Source organism: Hordeum vulgare, chromosome 7H, assembly GCF_904849725.1.
Source record: "Hordeum vulgare subsp. vulgare chromosome 7H, MorexV3_pseudomolecules_assembly, whole genome shotgun sequence".
Lineage (NCBI taxonomy): Eukaryota > Viridiplantae > Streptophyta > Magnoliopsida > Poales > Poaceae > Hordeum > Hordeum vulgare.
The window spans coordinates 151855240-151873003 of record NC_058524.1 but is presented as its reverse complement, the minus strand read 5'-3'; positions in this window follow the sequence as shown (position 1 = coordinate 151873003).

The following is a 17764-nucleotide window of genomic DNA, read 5'->3' as shown; positions in this document are numbered from 1 at the left end:
GCCTCCTGTGATAAAGAACTTTATTATGCAGTCTGTCGCTTTTATGTCTTCCTCATCACAGGTTCGTACAAAGCTTATTTTCCACACACTAATAGATCATACATATTAGAGAGCAATTTTTATTGCTTGCACCAATGACAACTTACTTGAAGGATCTTATTCAATCCATAGGTAGGTATGGTGGACTCTCATGGCAAAACTGGTTGGAGGTTTATGGATGCACAAGTAGTATCTCTACTTGGTGCGGGAGTTTTGGCTAATATGAGGTGGAAGCAATCGTCACATGCTAAGGGATCTCTAATCGTAGAACATTGTTTGGAACCAAGCAAACACAATTCATTATGTTGTCTTCTTTGTCCAACATCTACTCCTAGGCATGTAATTGTTTGGTGAGTGCTCACAATTGTAGAAAGTGTCTAAGATGATATGTCTATATGTGAACCTCTCTTTCCTTATTACTTCTTACTAATTGCAACAATGAGTGAGGTCTATGTTGATTTATTCTCAACAAGTTTCAATCATCATATGTGTCATATGTGAAGCTATCACTTTTCATAAGATCGTCTCATGATCTCTCATAATATCGTTCTTTTCATACTTTTGATCATGGCACAAAACACAACCCTTGACTAAGATACTCTTTATTATATAGCTCGTAAGCTCGAATACAACGGGGGAGAGACAAAAGCAAAAGACTCAAACTGAAAACTAAAGACTTATTTCTCTAAAAGAAGAAATACAAACTAAAAAGGAAAGAACTAAAACAAAGGTAAAAGCAAGAGATATAAAGGTGATACGATACCAGGGCAACTCCCCCAAGCTTGGCAGAAGCCAAGGGGATTGCCCATACCAATGCTTAGTTGTCTTCCTTTGGTGGTGATGGTGGTGTTGTCGGAGTAGTTTGATCCTCCGTCTTCCAAGGTATAGGTGCTCCATCATGGCAGGATGAACGACTCGCCGGAATCCTCAAATCTGCAGCCAACCTTATTGATTTAAATCTGTACTCATACTCACAGTTTTGATTCTACAGGTCATAGATCTGGCCCTGAAGTTGGTCAACCCTATCGGAGAGCCTGGAGAGGTGTTTCCCAATATCAATGGCATCCATCTTGTGATTGCTAGTGAACTCCGTGATCATTGTGTGGTTGGAGTTGAGTCCACGCTGCACCATCCCTTGGCACTTGAAGACTTGTTGCACCATTGCTTCGAGCCTCATCTCCATGCTTCCGGTCTTCTTAGGTCCCTCAACATCACGGATGTGCAAGATCCCCTCGCTCATGTTGATAGATTGAGGGTGTTTCAGCACTTCCGTGAGGTAGGGATTGATGACCTTCTCGAAGATCTTGTCCTTAGGAGCGTTTGGGGAAGTCCTGATGATCTAGATCTGTCAGAGAACAAGCTCGAAACGAAAACAGAGGAAAACTGCGCGATACGGAGATCAAAACCTTCGAGCGACTATATATTGATTTTTTCTGGGCCAGAAGGAGTCCTCCGCAAGAAAACGGAGTCCGGGAGGCACACGAGGTGCCCACAAGCTTGCCCTCCGCCACCAGGGGGGTAGGGGCCGGTGGCAGGGCTTGTGGCCGCCTCATTAGCTCTCCGGACTGCTTTTTATTTTTCTAATTTTCCAAAAATTCCAAAATGGAAGAAATTTCCTATTGGAAAAGTATCGGAGTACAATTTCTTACCGAAAAAGACACATCTTCATTTTCAAGGTCTGAAACAGACTAATAAACATCCCTCATGTACTCCTCTGGAGTTATGACATTGATGATATTGGTCTCAACATTTATGGGAGTACCGGAGATGTAATGCTTGATTTTTTGCCCATTTACCACTCTAGGAAAATTACCTTCCGTGTTATTGATTTTGATGGCACCGGAACGATATACTTCCTCGACAACATAAGGACCTTCCCATTTAGAGAGAAGCTTGCCTGCAAAGAATCTCAAACGAGAATTGTATAGCAAGACATAATCACCTACATTGAACTATCATTTCTGTATTCGTTTGTCATGCCATCTCTTAACCTTTTCCTTGAACAACCTGGCATTCTCATATGCCTGGGCTCTCCATTCATCTAACAAGCTGATATCAAACAACCGTTTCTCACCCGCAAGTTTGAAATCAAAGTTGAGCTCTTTGATTGCCCAATAAGCTTTGTGTTCCATCTCAAGAGGTAAATGACAGGCCTTACCGTAAACCATTTTATACGGTGACATGCCCATGGGATTCTTATAAGTAACCATATAAGCCCATAGTGCATCGTCAAGTTTACTAGACCAGTTCTTTCGAGATCTATTGACGGTCTTTTGTAGGATCAACTTGATCTCCCTATTACTCAACTCAACTTGACCACTAGACTGAGGATGATAAGGAGATGCAACTCTATGGTTGACATCATACTTAGCTAGCATCTTGCGGAAAACACCATGAATGAAGTGTGAACCGCCATCAGTCATCAAGTATCTAGGGACTCCAAATCTTGGGAATATGACTTATTTAAGCATCTTAGTAGAGGTGTGGTGATCAGCATTTTTAGTGGGGATAGCTTCTACCCACTTAGTAACGTAATCCACAGCAACTAAGATGTGAGTGTACCCATTGAAACTCGGGAAGGGTCCCATATAATCAAAGCCCCAGACATCAAATGGTTCAATGACAAGTGAATAGTTCATAGGCATCTCTTGACGCTTACTGAAGTTCCCTATCCTTTGGCATTCGTCACAAGACAAGACAAACTTACGGGCATCCTTGAAGAGAGTGGTCCAATAGAAACATGATTGCAGTACCTTATGGGCAGTTCTATCTCCAGCATGGTGTCCTCCGTAGGCTTCGGAATGACACTTCTGCAGGATCTGTCCTTGTTCATGTTCAGGCACACAACGCCTAATAAAACCATCTACTCCTTCCTTATAAAGGTGAGGATCATCCCAAAAGTAGTGTCTCAAATCAAAGAAGAATTTCTTCTTTTGTTGATAGGTGAAACTTGGTGGTATGTTTTTGGCTACGATATAGTTTGCATAATCGGCATACCACGGTGCACTATGTGAAGTGCGGATGACATTTAATTGCTCATCAGGAAAGCTGCCATCAATAGGTAGTGGGTCATCAAGGACATTCTCTAGCCTAGACAAGTTATCTGCTACAGGGTTATTAGCACCCTTTCAGTCAACGACGTGCAAATCAAATTCCTGTAGCAGGAGAACCCATCTGATCAACCTAGGCTTAGCGTCCTTCTTCTCCATGAGGTACTTAATAGCAGCATGATCAGAGTGAATAGTGACTTTGGAGTCAACTATGTAAGATCTAAACTTTTCACATGCAAACTCGACTGCTAAAAATTCCTTCTCCGTAGTGGCATAGTTTCTTTGGGCACCGTCTAGATTTTTACTAGCATAGTGAATGACATTCAACTTCTTGTCAACTCTTTGTCCTAGAACAACACCAACAGCATAATCACTAGCGTCGCACATGATTTCAAAGGGCAAGTTCCAGTCAAGTGGTTGAACAATAGGTGCGGTTATCAAAGCCTTCTTAAGTATTTCGAAAGCTTCCTCACAATCCTCATCAAAAACAAAAGGAACATCCTTCTGCAAGAGGTTGGTGAGAAGCCTAGAAATCTTAGAGAAGTCTTTAATGAACCTTCTATAGAAACCATCATGAGCTAGGAAACTTCGTATACCCCTGATATCTGTGGGGCAAGGCATTTTCTCAATTGCATCAACCTTAGCTTTATCAACTTCAATGCCTCTCTCAGAAATTTTGTGTCCTAAGACGATACCTTCATTAACCATAAAGTGGCACTTCTCCAAATTCAAGACGAGGTTGGTTTCTTAGCATCTCTGTAATACTCGATCAAGGTTGCTGAGGCAATCATCAAAGGAAGACCCATAAACTGAGACGTCATCCATGAAAACCTCGACAATATTTTCACAAAAGTCAGAGAATATAGCCATCATACATCTTTGAAAGGTGGCAGGTGCATTACATAAGACAAAAGGAATACGTCTATAGGCAAAGGTACCGAAAGGGCAGGTGAAAGTGGTTTTCTCTTGATCAGATTGTGCAACAGGTATCCGCGAGAAACCTGAATAACCGTCTAGAAAGAAGAAGTGTGTGTGTTTTGGCAGCCTTTCTAGCATTTGGTCGATGAAAGGCAAATGATAATTATCTTTCCTGGTTGCCTTGTTCAGTTTCCGGAAGTCTATCACCATTCTATAGCCGGTAATAATCTTTTGTGGTATTAGTTCATCCTTATCGTTAGGAACGACGGTGATACCTCCCTTCTTAGGTACGCAATGTACTGGACTTACCCAATCACTATGAGCAACATGATAAATGATTCCTGCTTCTAGAAGCTTTAGTATTTCTTTTCTAACGACCTCTTTCATCTTAGGATTTAATATCCTTTGATGATCAGCAACTAGTTTAAATTCAGGATCGGTTTTAATCTTGTGCTGACATAGAGTAGGACTAATACCCTTAAGTTCATCAAGAGTATATCCAATAGCAGCGCGGTGCTTCCTCAGAGTTTTTAGTAACTTCTTCTCTTCGCGCTCTGAGAGGAGAGCACTATATTCCTTCCTCAAAACAGCCACCATGCCTACCTACTATGTCATTTTGATAGCCATTCCGAGATATATTGCCATGCAACTCCCACCGTTCCGTCTCATGACTTGTGCCTTTACTCTCATATTGCCATTGCATGATCGTAAGATAGCTAGCGAGATGTTCCAATGTCGTACGCCAAGCTAGATCATTGCACATCCCGGCACACTGCCGGAGGCATTTCCTATAGAGTCATCATCGTTCTGAGCTTTGAGCTGTGAGTAAATAAAAGTGTGATGATCGTCATTATTAAAGAATTGTACCATGTGAGGAAATAAAAAAAGAGAGGCCAAAGAGCCCAAAAAAAGAGAAGAGAGAAAAAAGAGGCCAAAGAACCCAAACAATAAAATGAGAGAAAAAGAGAGAAGGGACAATGCTACTATCCTTTTCCACACTTGTGCTTCAAAATAGCACCATGTTCTTCATGATAGAGAGTCTCTTGTTTTGAAACTTCCATATACTAGTGGAAATTTTCATTATATAACTTGGCTTGTATATTCCAATGATGGGCTTCCTCAAAATTGCCCAAGGTATTCGTGAGCAAGCAAGTTGGGTGCACACCCACTAGTTTTCCTTTTGAGCTTTCACACACTTATTGCTCTAGTGAATCCGTTGCATGGCAATCCCTACTCATTCACATTGATATCTATTGATGGGCATCTTCATAGCCCATTGATACGCCGAGTCAATGTGACCATCTCCTTATTTTTGCCTCACAACCTCCACCACACTCTATTCCACCTATAGTGCTATATCCATGGATCACGCTCATGTATTGCATGAGAGTTGAAAAAAGTTTGAGAAAGTAAGAGTGCAAAAACAATTACTTGGCCAATACCGGGGTTGTGCATGATTTAAATTAGTTGTGTGAGGATGATGGAGCATAGCCATACTATATGATTTTGTAGGGGTAACTTTCCTTGGCCTTGTTATTTTGAAAGTTCATGATTAGTTTGCTAGTGCTTGAAGTATTATTGTTTTCATGTCAATAGAAAACTATTGTTTTGAATCTTACGGATCTGAACATTCATGTCACATGAAAGAAGTTACAAAGGACAAATATGCTAGGTAGCATTCCACATCAAAAATTCATTCTTTATCACTTCCCTACTCGAGGATGAGCAGGAGTTAAGCTTGGGGATGCTTAATACGTCTCCAACGTATCTATAATTTTTGATGGTTCCATGCTACTATCTTGTCAACTTTGGATGTTTTAGATGCATGAATATGCTATTTTATATCTTTTTGGGATTAACCTATTAACTCAGTGCCAAGTGTCAGTTTCTGTTTTTTCCATGTTTTTGACCCTTTTTAGACGGAGTACAAATGGAATAAAACTTTACGATGATTTTTTTGGACCAAAAGAGACCCCCGAAGGTTTGGAAGAAGGCCAGAAGAGCCACGAGCGAGCCACAAGCCCGGGAGGCGCCACCAGCCCCCTAGGCCGCACCTACCAGGCTTGTGACCTCCTCGTGGGCCCAAGCGACGTAATTCCACCGCCATAAATTCCTATAAATTCAGAAACCCCCAGAAAGAAACCTAGATCGGTAGTTCCGTCGCCGCAAGCCTCTGTAGCCACCAAAGACCTATCTGGAGCCCGTTCCGGCACCCTGCCGGAGGGGGAATCCATCTCCGGTGGCCATCTTTAGCTTCTCGGCGATCTCCATGACGAGGAGGGAGTAGTTCTCCCTTGGGGCTGAGGGTATGTACCAGTAGCTATGTGTTTGATCTCTCTCTCTCTCTCGTGTTCTTGAGATGTCTTGATCTCGATGTACCATGGGCTTTGCTACTATAGTTGGATCTTATGATGTTCTTCCCCCTCTCCCTTCTTGTAATGAATTGAGTTTCCCCTTTGAAGTTATCTTATCGGATTGAGTCTTTGAGAACACTTGATGTATGTCTTGCACGTGTCTATCTGCGGTGATCAACTTGCGGTTTTGTGACATTGGGTACCTATGCATATGGGTTGGCACATGTTAGATCATGTGAGTACTTGATGTATGTTTTGGCGATCAACTTGCGGGTTCGTGACATTGGGAACCTATGCATAGGGGTTGCCACACGTTTTGACTCTCCGGTAGAAACTTTGGGGCACTCTTTGAAGTTCTATGTGTTGGTTGAATAGATGACTCTGAGATTATGTAATGCATATCGTATAATCATGCCCACGGATACTTGAGGTGAAAATGGAGTACTAGGTGACATTAGTGTCTTGGTTGATATGTATCTTAAGGTGTTATTCTAGTACGAACTCTATGAAAGATTGAACAGAAAGAATAGCTTCGTGCCATTTTACTACGAACTCTTGAATAGATCGATCAGAAAGAATAGCTTTGTGGTGATTTCGTACCCGACAATAATCTCTTCATTTGTTCTCCGCTATTAGTGACTTTGGAGTGACTCTTTGTTGCATGTTGAGGGCTAGTCATATGATCCAATTATGTTATCTTTGTTGAGAGAACTTCACTAGTGAAAGTATGAACCCTAGGCCTTGTTTCCACGCATTGCAATACCGTTTGTGCTCACTTTTGTTACTAGTTACCTTGCTGTTTTTTGTAATTTCAAATTACAAAAACCTATATCCACCATCCATATTGCACTTGTATCACCATCTCTTCGTCGAACTAGTGCACCTATACAACTTACCATTGTATTGGGTGTGTTGGGGACACAACAGACTCTTTGTTATTTGGTTGCAGGGTTGCTTGAGAGAGACCATATTCATCCTACACCTCCCGCGGATTGATAAACCTTAGGTCACCCACTTGAGGGAAACTTGCTACTGTCCTACAAACCTCTGCACTTGGAGGCCCAACAACTTCTACAAGAAGAAGGTTGCATAGTAGACATCAGTTCCCAATGCAGTTCTTGTTCTCTTGCGTGTTTTTGACTTTGCAGAAAATCAATACCAAACCGAGTCCAAACATGATGAAACTTTTTGATTAATTTTTTTGGACCAAAAGAGATCCTGTGAATCTCAGTAGAAGATTTGAGGAGCTAGGAGGTGGCGACGAGCTTGGGGGGATGCCCCTGAGCTCGTGGGCCCCTCGTGGCATGCCTTCACCTAATTACGCCTCTATATATTCTCAAATATTCTAGAAACATCAGAGAGCCACCCGAAACACTTTTTATGCTGCTGCAAGTCTCTATCCCATCGCGATCCCATCTGGAGACATTTTTCGGTACCCATCAGATCGATCACGGAGGCCTTCTACATCAACCTTACTGCCTCCATTACGATGTGTGAGTAGTTCACCACAGACCCACGGGTCCATATGTAGTAGCTAGATGGATTCTTCTCTCTCTTTGATCTTCAATACCATGTTCTTCGCGATTCTCGTGCTGATCTATCTCATGTAATCTTCTTTTGCTGTGTGTTTGTTGGGATCCAATGTATCATGGGTTTATGATTAGATTATTCATATTTGAGTCTTCTCCAAATTTATTATGCATGATTTTTATAGCTTCGTATTTGTCTGTGATCTATCTGGTTGGTTTGACCAACTAGATTGATTTATATTCAATGGGAGTGGTGCGTTGTAGTAGGTTCAATCTTGCGGTGCCCTATATCCAAGTGACAGAAGGGGACAAGACACATATTTGTATTGTTGCTACTAAGGATAAGATGATGAGGTCTGAACATATTGCTTGACCTATTTTGTCTACATCATGTCACCTTGCTCCAAGCATTACCGTGTTTGCATGAACTTAATACCTAGAGAGGCAAGCATAGAAGCACTCTCGAAGTGGAGTAATATTAGTAGATGGAGAATCATTTTAGTCGACTTGTTTATGGACGTAATGCCTATATAGATGATCATTTCCATGAATAACATCATAAGTATGTGTTTTTCTATCCGTTGCCCAACTGTAATTTGTCTACCCACCGTATGCTTTGCTTTCGAGAGAGAAGCCTCGAGGGAAAACTATGCCCCGGGGCTACTTAATCAATTTGCTTAAAAGCTAAAAACCTTGCTGCCTTTTATTACTTTTTATTTTACTTTTACTTTTATATGTCTATCTCTATCAGAATTAGTCCTTGCAATTTTAGATTCCAAGGGGATTGAAAACCTCTTGCCCGCGTTGGGTGTACGCATTTGCTTTTATGTGTGTAGGTGCTGACGACGGGAGTTTGCCTTGATTCTCCTATTTGTTCAATAAGCTTGCTTATGAACTGAGGGAAATAATTGCTGCTACTATATTGCTTCACCCTTCCTCTTTAGGAGAAAACCCAACGCAGCTCAGAAGTAGCAAGGAGAATTTTTGGCGCCGTTGCCGGGAGACATTATCAAATTCTCATGAGGTTCCTTCACACAAATTATCAATTACTTGTTCTACTTTTACTTTTCTTTTTATACTTGCCTTTTATTTGCTTGCTACAAAAATATCGAAAACACAAAAATATTTCTATTTGCTAGTTTGCTTGCTTTGTTGCTATGGCTCAAGAAAATATAAAATGGTGTGACTTCTCAAATACTAATAACAATGATTTTAATAGTACTTCAATACCACACGCCACTAGTGCAGTATGATATTAATGTTGCCTTGCTAAATCTTGTTATGAAAGAACAATTTTCTAGAAATCCTAATGATGATGCTGCCTCTCATCTTAATACATTCGTTGAGCTATGTGATATGCAAAATAAAAAGTATGTTGATAATAATACTAATAAACTAACATGATTCCTTTTCTTACTAAGGGTACATGCTAAAACTTGATTTTCATCTTTACCTCGCAATAGTATTAATTCTTGGGATAAGTGTAAAGATGCTTTTATCGCTAAATATTTTCCTCCCGCTAAGATTATATTTCTTAGAAATCAAATTATGAACTTTAAGCAACTTGAGAAATAAAATATTTCCTAATCTTGGGAGAGAACGAAATTAATGATTAGAAATTGTCGCACTCATGGTTTAAGCTTATGGATGATAATCCAAAAATCATGCAGGACTAAACTTTGTTTCAAGAATTATTCTAGACTCAACTGCAGGTAGTAATTTTATGGAAATTATACCGGGAGAAGTTAGAAAAATTCTGGATAATATCATGACAAAATATTCTTAATGGCACACCGAAAGAGCTCCAAAAGGTAAGAAGGTAAGTTTCGTCAAAGAAATTACTGATACTTGTAAACCGCGTTGGGATTTTCCCTCAAGAGGAGGGGATGATGGAGTATAATAGAGTTAAGTTTTTCCCTTAGTGAGAACCAAAGTTATCGAACCAATAGGAGGACCACGCAATTTCCCGTCTTCAGCGCCTACACACAAAAGAGCACACACTTGCATCGAACACTAGCAAGAGGGTTGTCACTCCCCTTGAACTTGTTATTTGCAAGCGATAAGTAGTGATATATAGATAGTTTTATAAATACAAGTAGAAAATAAAAAGAAAGTAAACAATGGAAGCAAGGTATTTACAGATTTTCTAAATATATTTGTGAGGAGACCCGGGGACCATTGTTTTTGTTATAGGCTTCTCTCTCACAGAAAGCATACAGTTGGTAAATAAATTATTGTTGGGCTATTGATGGAAAAGCGGATAGTCATGCAATATTTATTCATGGAAATGGTCATTACATATAAGCGTCACGTCTGTAAGAAAGGATACCAACTCCTGTGTGCATCTACTTTAGTCCACCCATCGACCGCTATCCAGCATGCATCTAGAGTATTAAGTAAAAAAGAGTAATGCTTGGAGGATGATGACATGATGTAGACAAAGTAAATCCAATTAATATGAATAAACTCCATAGTTTTACCCTTAGTGGCAGCAATACAATATGTGTCATGACCATTTCTATCACTGGAATTGAGCACTCCAAGATTGAACCCACTACAATGCACCTCTCCCACTCAAGATAAATCAATCTAGTTGGCCAAACCAAACCGATAGATCAGAGAGAATTACGAAGATATCATAATGATGCATATAAATTAAAGAACATAAGGGAACTCAATATAATCTCATGAATAATGTGAACATAAACCCACAATTCATCGGATCCCAACAAACGCACCGACGAGAGTGATTACATAAGATAGATCGCCGTAGGAATTGCGGTGATACTGGCAATGAAGAATATATATATAGAGAGATAGCCATCTAGGTACTAGCTATCGACCCGTAGGTCTGTGGTGAACTACTCACACATCACCATGGGAGCAACAATGTTAATGTAGAGGCCCTCCGTGATTGATTCCCCCTTCGGCAAGGCATTGGAAGAGGGCTCCGGATGGGCACATGGAGGAATAGAAGCTTGCGGCAATGGAAAAAGTGTCTCGGGAGGCTCTCTTGGGTTTTTGGCATATACGTGAATTTATAGTGAATAGATCAGTGCCAGAGGAGCTTGGATTTGGCCCCTAGCCAGCAGGGCATGACCACCCCCCTGGGCGTGCCTTGTTAGCTTGGGGGCACCTCGTGTGCCCTCCGGTCTTCCTCCGAAGCTTCCAGGTCTTATTTTTGTCCAGAAAAAATCATCAAAAAGTTTCAGGGTATTTGCACTTTGTTTTGTACACTATTCGAAAAAGGCAAAATATATGCAAAAAATAAAAAAATTGGCACTTGGCACTCGGTTAATAGGTTAGTGATAAAAAATAATATAAACCAATAAGTAAGTGATTAAAAAGTATCCTGGAATGATCATATAATAGCATGGAACAATCAAAAAATATAGATACGTTGGAGACGTATCAGCATCCCCAAGCTTAATTCCCACTCTTCCTTGAGTAGGTAAATGATAAAAACATATTTTTTGATGTGACATGCTACCCAACATGTAATCTCTTTAAAGTATGATCTCTGAGAAACGATGAATCAACAAATGGTAAAATAGTAATATCCATAAACTGAAGTAACATAATCACCAACTTTCAAAATATATGATCCTTAGTGGGGAAGATCCATTTACATATATCTAGTTGGATATATGTGATTATGATTCATTATTGTTAAAATTATCCATGAGATAAATAAGTTGGGAGGCGAATCATTAAGCCCCTATCTTCCCATGTGTTTGATTGAAACTGCATGTTCTAAAAATATGCTTTGAGGTTAGCAATCATGAAGGACTAAATGATAGTTGACTGTGTGGAATTTGCTAAATCAAATCTCTTACATAGACCCTTCCTGAAAATAAGATGAATTGTAATTGTTTGATGACTGAAACACAGTTTGCTAGTTTTCAAGAAAGTTTTTGGTCTATACTTTAACACGTGAATAGCTCGTTACGTGATCATGAGAAGTTTTGTGCAAAAAGATTTGTTGTTTATGACGCTAGAAAATGTGATTGTAAGTAACATTAATCAAACTTATATAGTATGAGAACATTCACACTTCGTAAATTATTTCTTTTATCATTTACCTACTCGAGGATGAGCAAGAATTAAGCTTGGGGATGTTGATAAATCTGTGATGTATCGATAATTTATGAAGTATTCATGCCATATTCACCTAGTTTATAATACTTCTATATGCCTTTGATGCACTTTTTATGATTTAACTAGAACTAACACAGACTGACGTTGTTTTCAGCAGAATTACCGTGGTGTCATTTTTGTGTGCACAAAATGAAAGTTCTCGGAATGGACCAAAACTTTTTGGTGATTTTTCTAGAACGTATGAGCAACATTGGAGTGAAGAACTGTCGGAGGGGGCCACCAGACTCTCACAAGCTAAGTGAGTGCGTCCAGGGGGTCAAAGGGCCGTGTTAGCTTGTGGCCCCTCGTAACTTTGTGTTGCACGATTCCAATGCTCAAAATCCTATAAATAGAGAAACCATCAAAAATTAGGAGAGACTCTGTGCCTCGCCGCCGCAACTCTTTGTAAAGGCTAAAAACTAAACTGAAGAGAAAACAAAGAAGAAAACAAAGAGAGAGAGAGATCCAATCTCGGAGGGGCTCTCGCCACTCCGGGGGTCATGGAGGCCAAGGACCAGAGAGGAGAACCTCTCCCATCTAGGGAGAGAACATGGAGGAGGAATACTAAGGGGGGGGGGTACACTCTCTCCCCCTCTCTCTAGGTGGCGCCGGAGTGACGCCGGGGGAACCATCGCCATGGTGATCGTCCTCATCAACATCATCGTCTTCATCACATTCCCTCATCTATCTATAGTGGCCGGCTCTCCCGCAACCCGCTGTAATCACCTACTTAAAAATGGTTCTTTATGCCACATATTATTATTCAATGATGTGTTGTCATCCTATAATGTTTGAGTAGATCTATTTTTTCCTTTGGTTTGATTGATGATCTTGATTGGTTTGAGTTGTATGTTTTATTTTGTTGCTATCCTATGGTTCCCATCGTGTCGTGCATGCGTGAGGGATTCCCTCTATAGGATGTTGAATACATTCATGATTCACTTACAGTGGGTTGGTGAGTGACTGAAACACAATCCCAGGTAAGGGGATTGTTTCATATAGAATTAAACAGGACTTGATGTTTAATGCGATGGTTGGGTTTACCTTAATGATTTCTAGTAGTTGTGGATGCTTGCTAGAGGTCCAATCGTAAGTTCATATGATCGAAGTACGGAAAGTATGTTAGCTCATACCTCTCCCTCATGTAAAATTGCAATAATGATAACCGATTTTGTTATAAATTTCCTACGACAATTCCGCACACCATACCATCATTATGCCATACTCTCTATTTGTAGCATATTTTAATATATTCTAAATCTATTTAGTGCAGAAACTAGTTTTCATATTTTAGTTCTCCAATATCATGCGAATCTATCCTCTTCATACCCACAATTTTTTTTATTTCCCGTTTCTAGATAAAAGGAAACACTCGGTGTACGTAGAGTCGTATCGGTGGTAGATAGTGCTTGAGAGAATATTTATCTTACCTTTAGATCCTTGTGGGTTCGACACTCGATACTTACCATTTTTTGCACAGCAGGGTTACGAAAACCCACGAGAAGCAACTCGACGAATTGTACTTCCATCTTTCGAAAGTGTTATGATGATTCTTTGCACTTCAGGATTATGAACGGTCAGGAAGGAAAGGTTTGCAAACTGTTGAAGTCTTTGTATGGACTTAAGTAAGCACCTACGTAGTGGCATGGGAGGTTTGAAAGAACTTCAACAACTATCGTCTTTTTTGTAAACGAAGCTCACAAATTTGTGTACTATCGCCATGGTGAGGGCGAGGGAGTTATCCTTTGCTTGTATGTTGATGACAAATTTATTTTCAGAACAAATCTGAATGTTCTTAGGGAGGTCAGGGATTTCCTATCTAATTGTTGTGAGATGAAGAATTTATGAGAAGCTGATGTTACTGTGAATTAAGCTATTCAGAGATGATGATGGTGTAATTACATTGCTTCAATATCACTGTGTGGAAAAGATCTTGAGTCGCTTTGGTTATAGTGAGTTAGTGACTCCAATACCTCTCCAACACCATATGATGCTAGCATGTTGCTTCAAAAGAATTGAGTAATTGGTAAAGATCAATTGAAATGCTCTTAGATTATTGGCTCGCTAATGTATTTAGCCAGTGCTATGAACCCTAATATCACTTTTGTTGTTAGCAAACTGAGCCGTTTTTTCTGAAAACTAGGAGATGATTATTCAATAGCTCTAGAGAGATTTACGCGTTATATAAAAGGCACTGCGAATCATGGAATTCACTACACTTGCACCCAAAGGTGGTTGAAGGGTATAGTGACTCAAAGTGGATCTCAAATGTTGATGAGATAAAGGCCATGTGTGGATGTGTATTCACTCATGGAGGTGGCGTTGTTTCTTAGAAGTATTGCAAGGAGACCATCTTAACGAGGTGAACAATGGAAGCCGAACTCACAACACTAGATACGGCTATGGTCGAAGCAGATTGGCTTCGTCGTCTCTTGAGTGGCTTGTCGGTTGTTGAGAAACCCGTAACGAGTATCCTTATGAACGGCGACAATGAAACTATGATCACGGAAGTGAGTAGATCAAAATATAACATGAAGTCTTGAAGATATATTCAGAGAAGGTTAAAGATTGTGAGGAAAATGAAGAACCTCAGAGTTATTGCATTAGATTATATCCAAACTCCTTAAAATCTGGCATATCCTTTTACTAAAGGTCTATCACATAATGTGATCAATAGTGCATTGGAGGAGATGGGTATGAGACCCACAATATGAGTTGTTCAGAGTGGTAACCTACTCTATGTGATCGGAGATCCCATGAAGTAGTTGTGGAAGACAAGTTGTTGGTTAACAAAGAGGAGAGTATACTTACTATTAATAATACCACTCCATGAAGATGCAATACTCTCCTAATCTGCAAGGCAGGTTGATATATATCTTAATGTGCTCTAAGTAGCTTATTTAAGCACAAATGTTGTCCTCCAGAACATTTTTTGAAGAACACACTTATATGAGTCTGACTATTAAATGTTGCAACCTATGAGAGTAGGGTGCTCTCTAGTGAACTCATGAAAGGCCCCGGAGTATGACGCAAAAGCTCCATCCGCGGGGAAGTCCCATGATGCCTAATATCAATCAAGGCTTTGTGTAAAACTAGATTCGGAGAAAACTTGTAGTTCAAGGTCTAGTCCACTGTTCAAGTTGCTTACTAGTGTAACATAGAGTTCTAGGTGGAAGTTCAACTTAAGAGTCTCCACTACAGTACCGGTATATAAGCAATGTTTTGAAACCAAAGGCAAAATTTTGTGTGCCTCTGGGATCTGGTAGGGGATTGATGGAATTTGATCTATATATGGGGAAACCCAATATCATTTTCAGAATTCCTAATAAATCCTAGGGGCCCACTCAGTCCATTCATGCAAGGCAAGAGGTGGGACAAAAGTTTATTCCCATACTTCTCACTCGGTAGGCGTTGGACCTCCTTTTAAGGGAGGTTGTTTGCCCACATATATGAGCATGAGAACAAGAGAGACATACACGCATGCTCCTCCTCCATTGACCGCCTTGCCACGCCATGCCTTGTCACGACGCTGGAAGGATCCAATCCATTGTCTAAATTTTTGCCATGCATGACTAGTTTGTGAAAGGTTGCATGGGAGCTTAAACGTTTTTGTTGTATTGGGGATTGAATACGAACGTTGCACCCTTAAGCTATTGCATGTTTGCTTCTTCTCCCGTCGTTTTGTTTTGTCTTTTGTCGCAATTTATTCACCTCCCTCACCTGTGCCTATAAAAGAGAGGTCTCTCCTCTTGAGAGATATACACCAGACCAACACCTTCCTCACACCATACAGTTCCAAAGCTCTGAGCTACTGGTAGGTTCTTCCCCTCCCCGGCTTACGGCGTGCACCGCAGTTCGGGACAGTAGGCCTCCAAACCCAGATACGTCTCTAGCGTATCTATAATTTTTGGTTGTTCCATGCTGTTATAATATAATTATTGGATGTTTTTCAATCATTTGGTAGCAACTTTACATCATTTTTGGGACTAACCTATTGACATAGTGCCTAGTGCCAGTTGTTGTTTTTTGCTTGTTTTTCCTTCATAGAAAATTAATATCAGATGAAGTCCAAATGCCATGAAACATTTTGGAGTTTTTTTTGGACCATAAGGAAACGTGAGAACTAAGTAAGCTCACCAGCGGAGGCCGAGTTGGCCCACTAGGCACCAGGGTGTGCCGTGGGACCCTAGCGTGCCTTGGTGGGTAGTGGGGGACTCGGGAACCTCCTCCACCGCCTCTTGACTCCACAAATACCCATATATTCAATAAACCCTAGAGGAGTCGACGAAAAATCTTTTCACCCGCCGCAATTTCCAAAAGCCACGAGATCCAATCTAGAGCCCTTTTCGACACCCTGCTGGACGGGAACACGATCATGGAGGGGTTCATCATCCTCATTGGTGCTCCTCCGATGATGCATGAGTAGTTCATACTAGACCTACGGGTCCATAGGAAGTAGCTAGATGGCTTTCTCTCTCGTTTTTCTTCTCAATACAGTGGTCTGTTGGAGATCTATTTAACGTAACTCTTCCTTTTGCGATGTGTTTGTTGGGATCCAATGAAATGTGAGTTTATGATTAGATCTATGAAATTATATCCATACTTGATTATTATCGCATCGTATTTATTTTCTGGTATTTGGGATTTGTTTGGTGATGACCCACAAGTATAGGGGATCAATCGTAGTCCTTTCGATAAGTAAGAGTGTCGAACCCAACGAGGAGCAGAAGGATGTGACAAGTGGTTTTCAGCAAGGTAAAATCTGCAGGCACTGAAATTGTCGGTAACTAGTGACTGTGTGGTGAGATGATTCGTAGAAAGCAACAAGTAAAAAAAGTAGCAACAGTGCAGCAAAGTGGCCCAATACTTTTGTAGCAAGGGACAAGCCTGGACAAAGTCTTATAGGAGGAAAAACGCTCCCGAGGACACACGGGAATTTCTGTCATGCTAGTTTTCATCATGTTCATATGATTTGCGTTCGTTACTTTGATAGTTTGATATGTGGGTGGACCGGCGCTTGGGTACTGCCCTTACTTGGACAAGCATCCCACTTATGATTAACCCCTCTCGCAAGCATCCCAACTACGAAAGAAGAATTAAGAAAAAGTCTAACCATAGCATTAAACTAGTGGATCCAAATCAGCCCCTTACGAAGTAACGCATAAACTAGGGTTTAAGCTTCTGTCACTCTAGCAACCCATCATCTAATTACTACTTCCCAATGCCTTCCTCTAGGCCCAAATAATGGTGAAGTGTTATGTAGTCGACGTTCACATAACACCACTAGAGGAAAAACAACATACAACATATCAAATTACCGAACGAATACCAAATTCACATGACTACTATTAGCATGACTTATCCCATGTCCTCAGGAACAAAAGTAACTACTCACAAAGCATAATCATATTCATGACCAGAGAGGTAATGAGTAGCATCAAGGATCTGACCATAACCTCTTCCACCAAGTAATCCAACTAGCATCAACTACAAAGAGTAATCAACACTACTAGCAACCTTAGAAGTACCAATCGGAGTCGCAAGACGGAGATTGGCTACAAGAGATGAACTAGGGTTTGGAGATGAGATGGCGCTGATGAAGATGTTGATGGTGACAAGTCCCCTCCGATGAGAGGAGTGTTGGTGATGACGATGGCATCGATTTCCCCCTTCGGGAGGGAAGTTTCCCCGGCAGGATCGTCCTGTCGGAGCTCTAGATTGGTTCTGCTCAAGTTCC